The sequence below is a fragment of the Schistosoma haematobium genome, chromosome 3 (genome assembly GCF_000699445.3).
Source record: "Schistosoma haematobium chromosome 3, whole genome shotgun sequence".
Taxonomy (NCBI): Eukaryota; Metazoa; Platyhelminthes; class Trematoda; order Strigeidida; family Schistosomatidae; genus Schistosoma; species Schistosoma haematobium.
The window spans coordinates 24,139,942-24,146,978 of record NC_067198.1 but is presented as its reverse complement, the minus strand read 5'-3'; positions in this window follow the sequence as shown (position 1 = coordinate 24,146,978).

The following is a 7,037-nucleotide window of genomic DNA, read 5'->3' as shown; positions in this document are numbered from 1 at the left end:
TAATAGTTGGAATGAGATGAGCACGGAAGGGTCTATAAACTCTTTTGATAGTAGGTTCCTGGTAACAATAATGGAGCATGTATTAGTACAGCATGTATTCAAACCCACACGTTTTGCTGCTGACCAAGGTTCTTCTCTGTTGGACCTGGTAATCACTCATGAGACTGAGGATACTGTTGACCTAAGTATTCTTCCACCGTTAGTGAACAGCAATCACGCTGTTTTGTCATTCACATTTAGAACTAGGGACATGTTATACGATCAGGTTACACCCCACCCAAATGTATGGAAAGTTAACATATCAGCCATTCAGAAATGCGCTGTTAAGACATATTGGTTTGTAGATACTAGTTTATCAGTTGAAGAAGCATGATCTGTATTTTAAGGTAAGTTTAGCTACGTCCTCGTTCATACCATACCTGGTACCGCGAAGACCGAATAACAGTCCACCATGGATAACGAAAACAGTCAGGAAACTTCTTAGAAAAAGGAAGAATCACTGGAATATGTTCATCTCTACTGGCTTAGAACAATACAGATCCAGTTATTGCAAGATTAGAAATGCCTGTAAAGCGTTAATAAGTAAGACTGGACGATCATATGAAAAACAATTTGCTAGGGATCCTAGATATAGTCAGAAACAGTTATTCTCGTATTTAAAAAGGCGAACTCAGAGAAGCGATGGAATTCCATCACTTTTGATACAGGAAAATCCCTTAATTTTAACAAGAAATGATACCGAAAAAGCTGAAGCTTTATCGGAATATTTCAATAAAGTGTTTTCTATCAGTAATGAAGAACGACCAACGATTCATTGTGATTGTGACGGCTTGTTGATGGACCCTGTAGTCATTGAGAAAGGTACTGTCTTAAGGCTACTTCAGCATCTCAAACCTGATAAGTCCAATGATACTGATGATATTAGTCCTAGGATTATGAAAGCCATATCAGAAGTAATCGCTGAACCTCTAGCGATACTGTTTGAATGGAAAGACGCGGTAGTAAGTTCGGTGTATAAGGCTGTTAGTAGGTATTTGGCTAGTAACTATAGACCCGTTAGCTTAACTAGTGCGGTTGTAAAACTAATGGAAACAATTATTCGGATATCTGTTACAAACTGTGTTGCAGGGCATATTCTTTTCTCCAGGGAACAACATGGTTTTCAGAGAGCCCTTTCATGCTTGACAAATCCTCTCACTGCAAGAGAAGACTGGGCTGTTGCAAAAGATCAGAATATTCCTGTAGGTGTAATCTTCGTAGAACTAAGTAAAGTCTTCGACAAGGTCTCACATTCTGGTCTTAAATTCAAACTGGAACGTTCTGGAATCCATTATACAGTCTTAGATTGTATAAGTAACTTTCTCCATGACAGGAGACAAAGGGTAAGGGTTAATGGAGCTCTTTCTTCATGGGTACCTGTTAAAAATGGAGTTCCCTAAGGTACAATCCTCACTCCTCCTCTCTTTTTACGTTATGTAAATGAATTACCAACTATAGCAAAATTATCCATTCTACTCTTCACTGATGACATGAAAATTTGGAGACCCATACTTAGTATGTCGAAGTCGAGCAGCGAGTCCTTGTTTCAAGTATGAAGCGGATATGCTGGAAAGAGTCCAACGACGAAGTACTAAGATGGTAAAAGGTCTATCTGGCCTATCTTATGAAGACAGACTGAGACACCTCAACTTATTTCCGTTATCTTACCGTAGAGTACGGGGTGATCTAATATTGGCTTATCGCATACTGAACTATGACCTTGGTGTTAACATGTATTATCTCTTACTTCCGTCTAGAAATGATTATTTGAGAGGACATTCGAAGAAAGTTCAAAGACGGAGTTTTGTTTCTCGCACCGAGTAGTGACCCAAGCTCCTAACTCTGTGGAAATTTTGGGGAAATTCCCGAAGTGAAATAGCATTCCCCAAAGTTTTGAGAAATTTTGGGGTCTTGTGCCATTTCCTCAAAGTTTACCATAGCGGCTTCCCCAAAATTTCCCCAAAACGTGCCAAATTTTCCCAAAAATTGGGAGCTTGGTGAGTTAATGGGATTCAAATGGTTCAAATGGTTGTGGACGGAATAGAAGAAGCTTTCGCTTAACAGGCTTCCGTGTCTAGTAGCAGGGGATCACCAAATCCTCCAGGCAGGAACCTAGGTATGTTAACAATAAAAAAGGAAAAGAAATTGGTAAATCATAATGTGATGCTGTCCTTGGTCCTTAAGAATAGGTCAAGTTGCCTCTTGAAGGACTCCTGAGAAGTCGCTTGGACTAGCTCGGCCGGCAGCGAATTCCAGCTTTTGACAACTCTTAAGGAGTAGAAGTTGTGTCTACATTCCGTCTTGCTATGTTGTGTTTCCAGTTTCTGGGTGTTACCCCTTAGATTATTATTCAAACTAAGCTTAAGTAGGTGTTTAAGAGGATGTCCAGAAGTGTTAAGAATACTATAAGCCATTAGTAAATCACCTCTAAGACGCCTATATTCTAGTGGGTAAAGGTCTAGTGAACGGAGGCGTTCTTCGTAAGGCTTAGATTTGAGTCCTCGAACTGATTTCGTAGCTCGCCGTTGGATACGCTCCAAAGTGACCTTGTCCTTATGGAGTGAGGGGGGGAGTACTATGTTTCCGTACTCTAAATGGGGACGGATGAAACTATTGAAGATTGTATGGAAAGTTCGTCCGTCAAACTGTCCAAAAATGCGCTTCAACGTTACCAGTGCAAGGTTTGCTCGGAAGGCATTTTTGTCACAGTTAGCGTAAGACTTTAAGTCATGGGGCACCAGGACTCCTAAATCTTTTTCGACTTGGGATACTACTAGAGAGGAGTTTCCTAAGTTGTAACTGTAGTTTGCGACATGTCGCAGATGGACTACTTTACACTTTGAAGTGTTAAAGATAAGTCCGTTATCGTCTGCTCAACTTTGAAGTCGCGTCAGATCCTCCTGAAGTGCCTGTGTATCGTCTTGGTTGCGTATCTCTCTCCAAAGTTTCACGTCGTCGGCAAAAAGTAGTAAGTCTGACGTTACCTGTTGAGGAAGATCATTTATGTAGATCAAGAAGAGAAGAGGCCCTAGTACTGAGCCCTGGGGGACCCCACTAGGATATTCCATAGCCTGAGATAAAGTGAAATTAACCCTAACCTTAAAGTGTCGATTTTTAGGTATGAAGTAAGCCAATCGATTAGAGGTGGTTTGATACCTAGTCGTTTGAGCTTGTTGGTAAGACACAAGTGGTTAACCTTATCAAAAGCTTTTGAGAAATCAAGGTAAATGACATCAACCTTTCCCTTGCAATCGAGGATGCTTGTCCATCTGTCCACCGCAGTCAGCAGGTTGGTTATACAAGAGTAACCCTTCCTGAAACCATGCTGTTGGGGTGAGAAGAAATTTAAGGACAGTAGATAGTCATTTAAACCGTCGCATATCAGGGACTCCATGAGTTTTGAAGGTAATGACAGAAGAGCCACCGGCCGATAACTTGAAGGTTCATTGCGTCGACCACCTTTGAAAATTGGTGTGATGTGAGCCAACTTCCAGTTTTCCGGTAATTTGCCTCGGCTAAGCGAGTGTGAAAACATCACGCTAAGCGGCGTTGCCAGGATTGAGGCTGCCTCCCTCAGTATGGCAGGATGAACCATATCCGGGCCAGGAGAAGTGTCAAGTCTTAAGTGCTGCAATTTCCGGAACACCAAGTCAGCGCTTAGGTCCACTTCAGAAAGTCCTGTGGAGTTGGAGATGAGACTGTCGTCAATAAAGTTGATGTCAGCCGGTTGAAATGTTTGAGAGTAATGGGCCGCCAGAAGGTTAGCGGCGTCGCCATCGTTGTTGGTCGGGCCGTTAAGACCTAGCAGTTGAGAAACTCCTGTTTTGGCTTGACGAAGAGAGGCTGCATAACGGAATAGGCTTCTAGGGTTAGAGGCGAATTTGTCCATAAGCTTTGTTTGGTACTGAAGCCTGTCTTCTCTTATAGCCTTCGTGCATATGTTCCTGATATGTTTGTATTGCCTATACGCTCCATCGTTATTAGTTCGTTTGTATTCCGCCCAACAGTGCCGTTTGCGGCTTAGGAGGCGAAGGGTACGGTTCTTGATTACTGTAGGTGGCTTGAAGCTTTTGGGAACCGTTTGAGGAACTGAATGGTCTGTAGCACATATGAGCGTGTGCAGTAAGAAGTCCCAATGACCATCCACATCGATTTGAGGGTGAACATCCCAAACCACCTGTTGTAGATAGTCATGTAGAGCTGGCACATTCAGCCGTTTAAAATTCCAACGCAAATTATTGTTGGGATACCTTAGCTTAGTTTTGATGACAAAACTGAAGGCTATGACGGCATGATCGCTTTTTCCCAGAGGAGCCAGGATTGAGAGGTTGTCGACTAGGAATTCTTCGTTAGTGAATACACAGTCTAAGCGCGATGGTGTCTTACTGTTTCTCCAACGAGTTGCCGACCTCACATTTTCATATAAGCCCAAGTCATCGATGAGGTTGAAGAACCGAGCTTCAATTGAGTTGTCGCCTCCAGTGTACGTGTGTTCCGCGAAGTTGACTCTAGGGAGATTAAAGTCCCCTAGAATCAGGATGTGTGTGAAACCGAGACGGATAGAGCGGGATAGTCCTTCCAGCATACGACTATCGTACTCGGTGTCGGCAGTTGGCTTCCTGTAAATGACTCCGACTAGACACCTGGAAGTACTAGACAATCTTACAGAGCACCATATGGATTCCTCAAGATTGTTAAACTCGAGGTTGTGAACCTGGTGCACCTCCAAGCAAGAGCTTATGTATATGGCTACTCCGCCCCCAATTCCTGTTTTTCTGTCGTTGCGGAACAAAGTCATCCCAGGCAATGCTAACTCTTGGTCCGAGAACTGAGAAGATATCCATGTTTCAGATATTCCTATCAGATGGGCCTTATTAGCGTTGCTTAGTTCACGTAGTTCATCCAGTTTGTTTGGTAGACTCGCGGCGTTCATATATAAGCAGTTTATGCTTTCAATTTGGAACGCGTGAGCTTCGTCCTGTTTTTCTGTATGAACCTTATGTGAATGGACAGGTAGCCCGCCTATGTGAGGTTTGCCGAGGTGGTAGGCCCTGTCCTTTACACGTTTTTTTATCGTTTAGACAGTCCACAAGTGGAATGGTCAGCTCCAACTTGTCTTTGTTCTTGGTCCTAACTTCGTATGGCCTATCCGGGTGCATGTGGATTCCAGGTGGCAATCGACGTCTATTAGCACGAAATGCTTCCAGAACTGCAGCCGCCATGTGGGAAGATGGGAAGGTTATCTTCATTAGACGGGGTCTAAGATCACCGTCCTTCTTGGCTAGTCTCGTCACATGCTGAGTCAGTATGTGTTTGAGCCTCAAGGACTGTTTGATGAATTTCCATTCCCTGATGTCAGAATTTGATTGAGTAGGGTCTGCATTTTCCGGTATACCTTGGACAATTATGTTTCTTCCGCGGAAAAACTTCTCACGAGATTCTTTAGGGACGTTTCGTATGATACTGCGCTCAGAGTACGGTATGTCGGGCAGTATTCTTACGTTACCATCTGATTTCAGCAAGTGGCTTGCTAGCAAGACGTCCTCTACGTCGGTAGCAGCCTTAAGTGTTACTCGGAGAAGCCTCGGGTGATTTAGATGCTTAGAATCCTTTCCTCGAGTGAGCCGGGTGACCGTCAAAGGCTCTATTCTAGGAAGTTCGAGCTTCTTGTTCAATTCACCCCAGAGCATCCTGTCGTTTTTGTCCTGCAGACTGAGAGGAAGATCAGGCTTGTCAACGAGGTTCATGATAATGAGAGAATCGTCACGAACTGTTGTTAATTTACCAGGTTTCACGATGGGTTCAGGTTTGGTAACTTGTTGTTTGGAGGTCAGTGTGCGTTTATGAATCATGGGCTCTTTATTGACCGGACGAACAGTCTTGGGGGTAGACTGTGCGACTAAATTACTAGTTATTTTCCGTGCAGCAACTCTTGGGTTGCTCGGCTTAGGCGGTGATGCCTGGTTCTTTTGGGCTCTCTTAACGTGGGTCGAATCACATGCAGGGTTTTTGGCAACCACTGTTGTGTTCGGGGACCCTGAGCTGGGAGACCCGAGTTTGCCTAGAGAGTTCAGTACCGTCGACGTAATGATGGTACTGAGCCTCGACACGTCGTCGTTAGTGTGGATGGATGCTCCATCGATGGAATACCTATCGATATCCCTGTTTTTGAGTCCGTTGCACTCTCTTGTTTGTATATCAGTTTTTTTACTATCGTATTCCAAGTTAACTGACAACTTGTTCCGAAGACTTGTCAGTAGGACAATGATGTTACTCAGCAAGACTACGGAGTCTGTGTTGCACGTGACACACACCCACTTTTGCTCCGACTTGCTGAGTCTGTTGTAAGCAGTTGCTGTCAGATCTGTGCATGCTTCGTGGAACCAACCTTTGCAGTTGTCGCACTGCATGCCAGTTGTGACAGCAAAACGGCATCCCGGACGTTTGCATGAGTTTTTCATGACGGTGTTGAAGTAAATTATGTTATAGATGCTTGCAAGAGCCTAGGACCTTTTAAAAAAAACACTAAAAAGCACACTGAAAACGGACAAAAATGGACAAAACGAGTGATATAAACTGAAACTAGTCTATACGTGAAAAACAAAAAAAAAACCGAATAGTAAGCTGAGGCAAAACCACAGGTAACTATTAAATATAGTGAAACTCAAAAAAAAAAGTAATCTACCGAACGTATAGCTCAGGATAGATTCTTTAGAACTGAAATGGTACTTTTGTTGCGTAAGAACACAGCAAAAGTTTGATAAATGCAAATCACGTTAGGACTAAACTTCCCGTTCGAAAAGCGCGGTCAAGATTCTCTACCGGAACACGTCATATCAGCACCTCCTATTGATATATTCAAAATGAGATTGGACCTCCACAGTATTACAAACTGCAAGGAATAATATAGGTCGATAGACCTCCTATCCTTATTATGAAGACTGAAGACTGGTGTCGTCCAAGGGCCGTCCGTAAATTGGTCTCACTGTTTTTAGTAT